At 39.9% G+C, this 11,201-nt stretch overlaps 1 non-coding gene across 1 annotated transcript; it reads right to left on the bottom strand.

The window, feature by feature from the left end:
* Positions 1-848: 848 nt before the first annotated feature.
* TRNAC-ACA (transfer RNA cysteine (anticodon ACA)) lies at positions 849-920 on the bottom strand. Its single transcript has one exon. It is a non-coding gene; the product is annotated as a tRNA-Cys (tRNA).
* Between the last annotated feature and the right edge of the window lie 10,281 nt (positions 921-11,201).

The raw sequence follows: 11,201 nt of genomic DNA, 5'->3' as shown, positions 1-11,201 counted from the left end.
ACAACTGAGTAACTAGCACACACATACCTGCTTATTTCTATTTATTATATTTCTATTATATTATTTAGGCACCCAAATTATCATGCTCTGAAAATTATTATGGAGGAACATCGCTGCTGGTCCAGTGGTTAAGAATTCACTTTCCAATGCAGGAGGCACAGGTTCCATCTCTGATTGGGGAACTAAAATCCCACGTGTTATGGGGCAGCTAAGCCTACGCATCACAACTACTGAGTATGTACTCTCTACATCCTGTGCACTGGAACTTAATAAGACCTGAATAAATAAATATTTTAAAAAATAAGAATCACTATGGAAATATCATTACTTGATTGTTTTAGAAATCAGAGCTTGCGAGTGTTCTTTTCTGGTTTTGCACATTTTCTTGCATGCTTGATTCAGATACTCGGTGAATCGTAATATCCTGTGCTTCATGAAAACATCTTTCTCACTCGTATTCATGGACAGAGTCTGGAAAGTATAAATGGTCACTATGAAATCAGTGTTGAACATATGTTGCAATGATGGCAGACATAGAGCAGTACTCCTCCCATAGAGCCTGGTAATCCTCTGACCCCGGGGCCCCGCCAGGAGGGAGAGTGGCCTCTGAACAGGGTGCGGGTGAGAGTCCCAGGGTCCCGCTTCCAGTGATAGCTGTGTGACGGCCTGGAACTCTCAGGTACTACACATTGCTGCTTAAAGGAAGTTAGTGAAAGTTAAAGTTAAGTCGCTCAGTCGTGTCTGACTCTTTGCGACCCGGTGGACTGTAGCCTACCAGGCTCCTCGGTCCATGGAATTTTCCAGGCAAGAGTACTGGAGTGGGTTACCATTTCCTTCTCCAGGGGATCTTCCCCACCCAGGGATTGAACCCAGGTCTCCTGCATTGTAGGCAGACGCTTTACCATCTGAGCCACCAGGGAAGTTGGCTTTATTATAAAAGGAACAATTTTAGAAATGCCTTTGGCAGTTTATGATATATCTACATATAGAATGTTGTCTGGAATTTTTCACGTTGTTTAAAATTTCAGTAACTCAAAGTTCTGAACAAAAGTCATTTTATGGTTCCAGTACCAAATTCAAGGAGGCTCCTGTGTTAAAGTCAGCTGCCTCCCGAAAGGGTAACTAGAGAGATCCCTGTTGGAGCTGGCTTTCTTAAGGGATTTTATGACTGCATAGAGGGGAGAAGGCAGTCTGTTTTATTTTATTTATTTTATTATTTTTTAACTTTTTATTTTATATTGGAGTATAGCCAGTTATACTCAGCTGGTTGGATGGCATCACCGATTTGATGGATGTGAACTTGGGCAAACTCTGAGAGATGGTGAGAGATAGGGAGCTTTGGAATGCTGCAGTCCCTGGGATCTCAAAGAGTCAGATATGACTTGATGACTGAACAACAACAAGGTAGCTGATTAACAATGTTGACAGTTTCAGGTGCACAGCAAACGGATTCAGCTGTAAACAATATACATGTATCCCATGTATATTATCTTTCATGTACCCCCCCTCTCAAATTCCCCTACCAACCTGCTGCCACATAACATTGAGCAGAGTTCCCCATGCTATATAATAGGTCCTTGTTGGTTACCCATTTTAAATATAGCAGTGTGTACATGTCCATCCCAAACACCCTAACCATCCCTGCCCCCTATCCTCCCCTCATGCTAACCATGAGTTCATTCTCTAAGTCTGTGAGTCTGTTTCTGTTTTGTAATAAGTTTATCAGTATCATTTCTTTTTAGATTCCCCATATAAATGATATTATACAATGCTTCTCTTTTTCTGTCTGACTTACTGCTCTCAGTGTGACAAACTCTAGGAAGGCAGTCTGTTTCAGAAACTGCAGATTGCCAAGAAAGCAGGATGCTTTGTTTCCCCAAACCAAAGAGATAGATGTCTCAAGGGAATCCTCATTTTTGACACTGCCTGGGGAAAAAAAAAAAAAGAATTGATATTTTCCCTTTTAATTAGATGTCTTTTTAGGAACTTATTAAATGGTCCCATCCTCCAGGGTAATTTCACTGGAGTGACCTGGCATCCCAGGAACTGCCAAGTAAAGAGGGGAATCAGGGCTCTTTGGGGTTTCCAGGAGGTGAGGATGATGGATCCCATGTGTTTTTGCCTAGAGATTGCTGCAGAGGGAAGATGAGATTCATAGTTTTCTGGGAAACCAAGCAAGGGAAGCAAAGAGACACAAGCAGAGGAAGCCCATGTGAATGTGCCTGCTGGGGTTAACAGCACAGGAGCCCAACTCAAGAGTGAACCATCAGTGCCCAGAAAACTTTAAAAGACTTGAGCCCAGCTTGAGCAGCACAGATTGGAGCAATCGTCTTCTCCTAATGACGATAATCCAAGTTAGCTGGTCAACTAGGGAGACACCAGCAACCTTTCCTAGTTAAGTAAGGAGATATTTATTATTCTTAAGGCACTGGAGGGTCTAGCAACTAGAAAAGGGAAAAGATTCAGAAAAAGCAAACCATGTCCCTCTCCCAAAGAAAAGCATAACTGTATAGTCAGATCTTGCCAATGCTGTGGTCATGGGGGAAAATGTTGAATTAATTTGTAATTTAATTTAAATTTTTGCATCTCTTTTAAACATTTATAAAATTTTTATACAATTTTTAAAGGTTAGTGATTTAATTTTTTAGAAAGAACAAAAATGAGTCTTCAAAAATGAAGCAAAACTTCTGCAATAATAAAAATTTATTGGAAGTTTTAAAATATGGCCTCAAGAAAAGGAATGCTTCAACATGGTATGTCTGGAGGCAGGTGTTAGAAGAAATCAATATCTCCTCATGTTCAAACCCTAACAAGTTTTTTCTTAGAATGAAGTAAGCCATATATATATATATATATATTTTTTTTTAAAGCTGGCACTCTTTATTTTTTTAATTTTTATTTTTACTTTATTTTGCTTTACAATACTGTATTGGTTTTGCCATACATTGACATGAATCAGCCACGGATGTACATGAGTTCCCCATCTTGAACCCCCCTCCAACCTCCCACCCCATATCATGTCTCTGGATCATCCCCGTGCACCAGCCCCAAGCATGCTGTATCCTGTATCAAACATAGACTGATGATTCGTTTCTTACATGATAGTATACATGTTTCAATGCCATTCTCCCAAATCATCCCACCCTCTCTCTCTCCCACAGAGTCCAAAAGTCCGTTCTAAACATCTGTGTATCTTTTGCTGTCTTGCATACAGGGTTACCATTACCATCTTTCTAAATTCCATATATATGTGTTAGTATACTGTATTGGTGTTTTTCTTCCTGGCTTACTTCACTCTGTATAATCGGCTCCAGTTTCATCCACCTCATTAGAACTGATTCAAATGTATTCTTCTTAATGGCTGAGTAATACTCCATTGTGTATATGTACCACAGCTTTCTTATCCATTCATCTGCTGATGGACATCTAGGTTGTTTCCATGTCCTGGTTATTATAAACAGTGCTGCGATGAACATTGGGGTACATGTGTCTCTTTCAATTCTGGTTTCCTTGGTGTGTATGACCCATAAGGCAGTTCTATTGGCAATTTTTAAAGGAATCTCCACACTGTTCTCCATAGTGGCTGTAGTAGTTTACATTCCCACCAACAGTGTAAGAAGGTTCCCTTTTCTCCACACCCTCTCCAGCATTTATTGCTTGTAGACATTTGGATCGCTGCTATTCTGACTGGTGTGAAGTGGTACCTCATTGTGGTTTTGATTTGCATTTCTCTGATAATGAGTGATGTTGAGCATCTTTTCATGTGTTTGTTAGCCATCTATATGTCTTCTTTGGAGAAATGTCTGTTTAGTTCTTTGGCCCATTTTTTGATTGGGTCGTTTATTTTTCTGGAATTGAGCTGCATAGGTTGCTTGTATATTTTTGAGATTAGTTATTCATCAGTTGCTTCATTTGCTATTATTTTCTCCCATTCTGAAGGCTGCCTTTTCACCTTACTTATATTTTCCTTTGTTGTGCAGAAGCCTTTAATTTTAATTAGATCCCATTTGTTTATTTTTTCTTTTATTTCCAGTATTCTGGGAGGTGGATCATAGAGGATCCTGCTGTGATTTATGTCGGAGAGTGTTTTGCCTATGTTCTCCTCTAGGATTTTTATAGTTTCTGGTCTTATGTTTAGATCTTTAATCCATTTTGAGTTTATTTTTGTGTGCAGTGTTAGAAAGTGATCTAGTTTCATTCTTTTACAAGTGGTTGACCAGTTTTCCCAGCACCACTTGTTAAAGACATTGTCTTTAATCCATTGTACATTCTTGCCTCCTTTGTCGAAGATAAGGTGTCCATAGGTGTGTGGATTTATCTCTGGGCTTTCTATTTTGTTCCATTGATCTATATTTCTGCCTTTGTGCCAGTACCCTACTCTCTTGATGACTGTGGCTTTGTAGTAGAGCCTGAAGTCGGGCAGGTTGATTCCTCCAGTTCCATTCTTCTTTCTCAAGATTACTTTGGCTATTTGAGGTTTTTTGTATTTCCATACAAATTGTGAAATTATTTGTTCTAGCTCTGTGAAAAATACCGCTGGTAGCTTGATAGGGATTGCATTGAATTTGTAGATTGCTTTGGGTAGTATACTCATTTTCACTATATTGATTCTTCCAATCCATGAACATGATATATTTCTCCATCTATTAGTGTCCGCTTTGATTTCTTTCATCAGTGTTTTATAATTTTCTATATATAGGTCTTTAGTTTCTTTAGGTAGATATATTCCTAAGGATTTTATTCTTTTCGTTGCAATGGTGAATGGAATTGTTTCCTTAATTTCTTTTTCTACTTTCTCATTATTAGTGTATAGGAATGCAAGGGATATCTGTGTGTTGATTTTATATCCTGCAACTTTACTATATTCATTGATTAGCTCTAGTAATTTTCTGGTGGAGTCTTTAGGGTTTTCTATGTAGAGGATCATGTCATCTGCAAACAGTGAGAGTTTTACTTCTTCTTTTCCAGTTTGGATTCCTTTTATTTCTTTTTCTGCTCTGATTGCTGTGGCCAAAACTTCCAGAACTATGTTGAATAGTAGCGGTGAAAGTGGGCACCCTTGTCTTGTTCCTGACTTTAGGGGAAATGCTTTCAATTTTTCACCATTGAGGATAATGTTTGCTGTGGGTTTGTCATATATAGCTTTTATTATATTGAGGTATGTTCCTCTATTCCTGCTTTCTGGAGAGTTTTAATCATGGAATAAATGGACAAATTCTTAGAAAAGTACAATTTTCCAAAACTGAACCAGGAAGAAATAGAAAAATCTTAACAGACCCAACACAAGCATGGAAATTGAAACTGTAATCAGAAATCTTCCAGCAAACAAAAGCCCAGGTCCAGACGGCTTCACAGCTGAATTCTACCAAAAATTTAGAGAACAGGTAACACCTATCCTACTCAAACTCTTCCAGAAAATTGCAGAGGAAGGTAAACTTCCAAACTCATTCTATGAGGCCACCATCACCCTAATACCAAAACCTGACAAAGATGCCACAAAAAAAAGAAAACTACAGGCCAATATCACTGATGAACATAGATGCAAAAATCCTTAACAAAATCCTAGCAATTAGAATCCAACAACACATTGAAAAGATCATACACCATGACCAAGTGGGCTTTATCCCAGGGATGCAAGGATACTTCAATATCCGCAAATCAATCAATGTAATTCACCACATTAACAACTTGAAAAACAAAAGCCATGTGATTATCTCAATAGATGCAGAGAAGGCCTTTGACAAAAGCCACATATATTTTAAACAAGTTGTAGGGGAAAAAAAAAAAGCCTTGACCCCAGTGCAGTAGGGAGTTGAGTATGGCATGCTGCTAAGGCATTTGCTAACTTCTTGTGCACTAATTGTGGTGTCTTGTGTTATTACCTGCCATTGTCTTTTGTTAGGCTTTGGTCAATAACAATGGCTTGGAGCTCTGAGTGAGTCTTCCTTCACAGCTATAATCCATCTAATATGACAAGCATGCTTTCTTGATTGTTGTGTCTTGATTTGCTAAGTTGTGTCTGACTCTTTTGTCATCCCATGCACTGTAGCCCACCAGGCTCCTCTGTTTGTGAGATTTCCCAGGCAAGAATACTAGAGAGGGCTGCCATTCCCTTCTCCCAGGAAATCTTCCTGACCCAGGGATCAAACCTGAGTCTCCTGCATTGGCAAGCAGATTCTTTACCTCTGAGTTACTAGAGAAGCTGTCTTTCTTTTTTTCCATTTTTTAAAAAAAATTAATTTACTTTAATTGGAGGATAATTACTTTATAATATTGTGATAGTTTTTGCCATACATCAATACGAATCAGCTATAGGCACATACCTTCTAACCTAAATCAGATGGCCTAACTAGAATCCAGACATTTTGGCTAAGGCTTTACAATACTAGATTCTATAATTATATTTGAAAGAGATGCCTTTGGAATCTGAGAAAAGGAAGCAGGCAGGAAGGCTCAGGAGAGAAAGAAACAGTTTACAAATTTGAGAACTGAGTATCAAAGTGAGGTTGACAGTTGAGAGTGACACAGAAAGAACATTCATAATTTGATAAAGTGTGCCTTCTAGCAGGCTGTCTGTGCAAGTATAGAGGGTCTCCTTCTCCTGAAAACAGCCAAACACAATATAACCATCCAGTACTACAGCACTGGAGAGTTTACCAACCCTTCTAACATGGTTTTCAAACTGCTCTGGGAGGCCACATAGCAATTGAGAGAGGTCAGAGGCCAAGGACAGGGGCAGGTCTGGAAAATTCAGTCCATATGTCCAACAAGGAGGATGTAAAACAGATACGCTGAGCTTGTGAAACTCTCCAGTTTACTTCCATCTCCTAAAATTCCTGATAATCTTAAATACAGTACACAAGATGAGAAGAAATAATTTAAAATGTATAGCGCACATATAAAGTGCTGTACTAGGGGGTCAGCACTAAATGTTTAAAAACTATTAAAGGAAACAACTAAAATTTTTTAGGAGGTGAAAACATGAACAAGTCGATGGCAAGCAAAAATGCCTTCAAGCGTATTTGGAGGGCTCTGTTAGTAGACTCCCCGTGACACAACTCACTCACGCTCACTCCTTCACCATGCTCATCTGTACTGCAAACAAGGAGCACCATGGTTTCTGGGTGATGCACTTAGGAGCACATTTCACCACCATGCCAGGGTCATACTATTCCCAACTATGACTTATTAGTCCAGTTTTTTTCTGAAACCAGGCTTTGTGTGTGTTGCTGTTGTTGAGTTGCTAAATTGTGTCTGACTCTTTCTGACCCCACGGACTGCCGCACACCAGGCTTCCCTGTACTTCAACATCTCCCAGAGTTTTCTCAAACTCATGTCCATTAAGTCACTGATGCCATTCAACCCTCTAATCTTCTGTCATCGTGTTCTCCTCTTGCCGTCAATCTTTCCCAATATCAGGATCTCTTCCAATGAGTTGGCTTTTTGCATCAGGTGGCCATAGTATTGGAGCTTCAGCTTCACCATCAGTTCTTCCAATGAATATTCAGGACTGATTTCCTTTAGGATTTATTGGTTTGATCTCCTTGCTGTCCCAAGGGACTCTCAAGAGTCTTCTCCAACACCGCAGTTCAAAAGCATCAATTCTTCAGCACTTAGCCTTCTTTATGATCCAACTCTCACTTCTGTACATGACTACTCGAAAAACCATAGCTTTGACTAGACAGACCTTTGTTGGCAAAGTGATGTCTGTGCTTTTTGATATGCTGTGTAGGTTTGCTATAGCTTTTCTTTCAAAGAGCAAGCATCTTTTAATTTCATGGCTGCAGTCACTTGTGTGTATACATGAATGCATTTGTATTAGATAATAATCTATATTAGTTTACTGTGGCTATTATAGCAAATTATCACAACTCGGGGGACTGAAAACATTAGGAATTTGTTTTCTCACAGTTCTGATGGCTGCAAGTCTGAGATCCACGTCACTGGACCAAAATGAAAGTGTTCACAGGGATGTTCTTGCTCTGGAGGCTCTAGGGGAGAACCTGTTCCTGCCTCTCCTAGATGCTGGTGGGATTCTGATGGTGTCTGCTGCCATTTCTTGGCTTGAGGCCACATCACTCTCGTCTCTGCTCCTGTCTTCACATCACCTCTAAGGACACTTGTGATAGCATTTAGCACCCACTCCCATAACCTGGGATGGTCTTCCCATCTCGAGATTGTGAATCATGCTGGCAGAGACCATCTTTCTTGACTTCTGAGTGTGTGTGAGTGTATGTGGGTTGATAATTACCTTTCGCCCTTTAGATAGTGTTCAGTTGAACTGAGTCTTCTTGAGGGTCTAGACCCCCTTCTCAGAAGTGGAGAAGAATGGCCCTCAGCTGTCACACTATCGTTGATGACCCTGAGCCAGCCCACCAGCTCAGTGTCCCCTGCTTTGGGGTGTCATCACTTGCTTAGTGACCTTGAGTCACCCCAAGTCACAGCTCACTGCTTACTCCCAAATCAGCAACCACAGCTTAATTCTCAGTTGTGTGAACCCCAAAGTACACAGCCATACAGATCCCAGCCCCAAGGATCCCTTAGTAGCGTGAGTGCTTTCTCTGGGTGCTGGACTCTTGACTGCTGAGGTTATCTGATGCCAGAAATTCTGCAGGTCCTCAGGAGCCTCTGCCCCAGAAGTGATGTGCTCCAGTGAGCAACTATCCTTATCTCAGATGCCTGCTTATCAGGCTTTTCCTTCACTGACCTCAATCAGGAAAGCAACCACTCACCTGCCAGGCCCAAGGAAAATTACTCAAATGTTTAAGATAGCACAATCAATAGCTAAGAACTCTGTAGCTTGGCCTTGGAATTATTATTGTGACTGAAGATTCAGCCCTCATGGAAGACAATTGTGGAGTGAATTCAATCATAAACACGTGGGTCCTGGAGGAAGAAAATGGCAGGGCCCACACTGACACAGCTTTCTCTGGTGAGCCTGGACATGCCCAGCTTCTGAAACTCCAGAATGAGAGCTGATCTACCTAAATAGACAATGGGATGTTGAATTCCCGACTCTCTGACTAGAGGTCTTCGTTTCTTCACTGTCTTTTCTTGTTTGCTCACATTCTAACCAACTACCATTGTATATATGACTGTATGATGTATATGCAATCATGATGAAGATGAAGAAATACACATTTTATAGTGAGAAAAATTGCAAAGTGGCCATTTTGGTATAACAGATCTTTAGACAGATATTTTCAGGAATAGGTTTCATGATCCGAATTCTTATATCTCTTCATATCTAGAAAATCACTAAGTCCCTTCATGATGACATCAGCTCCTCATGACTAGCAGAAAACCTTTTCCAAAGTAAGTGCTTGATAGCATTGAACTCCCCCATCGCCAAAATCTTATATATTGACCTTCTTCCACTTCTCTGTGGAGCAGTCTCTCAGAGCTGTCTGAGGTGCTGTCTCCAGGGCTGCAGTCCTCATCTTGCCCCCAATAAAACTTAATTTGCAAGTCTCATGCTGTGCATTTTTTTAGTAGACAAATACGTGGAAAAAAATTATGGTTCCCATAATAATTAAAGAACAGCTTTTTCTGTTCTTTGAAAAGCTAGCCTTTTGATATATTTAGACTAAAAATAAGTAAAAGGAATTTGTTTGCAAGATTGGGTCGTTTGTAGTGATGTGTATGCTCCTAGAGCCCATCAAGAGTGAAGTAAGTCAGACAGAAAGGCAAACGTTGTGTAGTAACACAGATATATGGAATCTAGAAAAATGGTACTGATGAACCTATTTGCAGGCCAGGAACAGAGATGCGGATGCAGAGAAAGGACATGTGAATGCGGTGAGGGGAAGGGGCATGGGAGGAACTGGAAGATTGGGACTGACATATATACACTACCATGCGTGAAACAGATAGCTGGTGGGAAGCTGCTGTATAATCACAGGGAGTTCAAATTGGTATTCTGTGATGACCTGGAGTGGTGGGATGCGGGAAGGAGAGAGCCTCAAGAGGGAGGGGATATACGGGTGCGTATAGCTGATTCACTTTGCTGTACAGCAGTGACTAAGACAACATTGTACAGCAATTATACTCCAATTAAAAAAGTGAATTAATACATAGTTTGCCTATTTTCCTATTCTCCTAATAAGTTAGAGCCTCTAGAAGTCTTTATTGGTTTCTGGTATCTTCTCTCCTTTATGAATGACTTAACCTCTTTCTCCTCCTTCTACTGTCATTCAGTATTTATATTTCACCCTAGAGTTTAGGAGCTTGAGTTCTGGGATCAATATCTCTGGATTGAAATTCTTGATCTACTCTTCTTAGTCATGTGATCTTGGGCAAGTTTCTTAACCTCTCTGGACTTTGGTTCCCTCACCTGTAACGTAGGGATAACAGTAGTATATACCTTAAAATGTCATATTAGATTAGTGCTGGGTTCATAGAGAGCTCTCAATAGATGTAAGCTGGTAGCATTTCTTTCTTTTAACATATAACATATTGTTACTTGCATTAGACTGATTTATGTTTGTGTCCACCTCTCCCATTAAATTGTGAGCTCCTGAAAAAAGAATGGGACTATCGCTTTCACATTTATATGTCTCTCAGATGGCTAGCACATAGCGTTGTACACAGTAGATACCTAAAAAGTGTTTGTAGAATTGAATTATCTCAGGCATTTGGAAAAATCTATGCATACAATCCTATGATGTCTCAAATTAGCATTCAGGAATACAGTATATAGCAGAAGCCAATTCTAAAGGGAAAAATGTCCCCTTAAAGACTACACGTGAAACCTTCCTTCCTCCTACTGCCTTACAGGCTCAACCTTACACCAGGCTTCTTACCTGTTTTTGTGTTTGGATCTCCATGTCAATGGGCTTGCTCATCAGCCCTGTATCACTGTTGAGGTTAGAGCTGATTCTCCCCTTAAGACTTATAACAGATGATGTCTTCTTGCAGGATGTATATTCCAAAGCAGCCCTCCCCTTTGGTTCTTATAGCTAAACAGCTCTCAAGTCTCTTAGGATCCAGTTTCTATCTAATGCAAAGTGGGATGTGCAAAGTTTAAATCGCATGAGTCCCTTTCTACTTATCCTATAAACAAATAAGGAATGGCTGATTCATATTGATATTTGGCAGAAAGCAACAACATTCTGAAAATCAATTATCCTTCAATTAAAATAAATACATACATTAAAAAACAAATAATGAAAGTATAATACTGTTTAATCTGAAAGCCCACA

Source organism: Budorcas taxicolor, chromosome 14 (genome assembly GCF_023091745.1).
Source record: "Budorcas taxicolor isolate Tak-1 chromosome 14, Takin1.1, whole genome shotgun sequence".
Classification (NCBI taxonomy): Eukaryota; Metazoa; Chordata; class Mammalia; order Artiodactyla; family Bovidae; genus Budorcas; species Budorcas taxicolor.
Note: the sequence above shows the minus strand (reverse complement) of the source record. Positions and strands in the feature narration are given on the sequence as shown.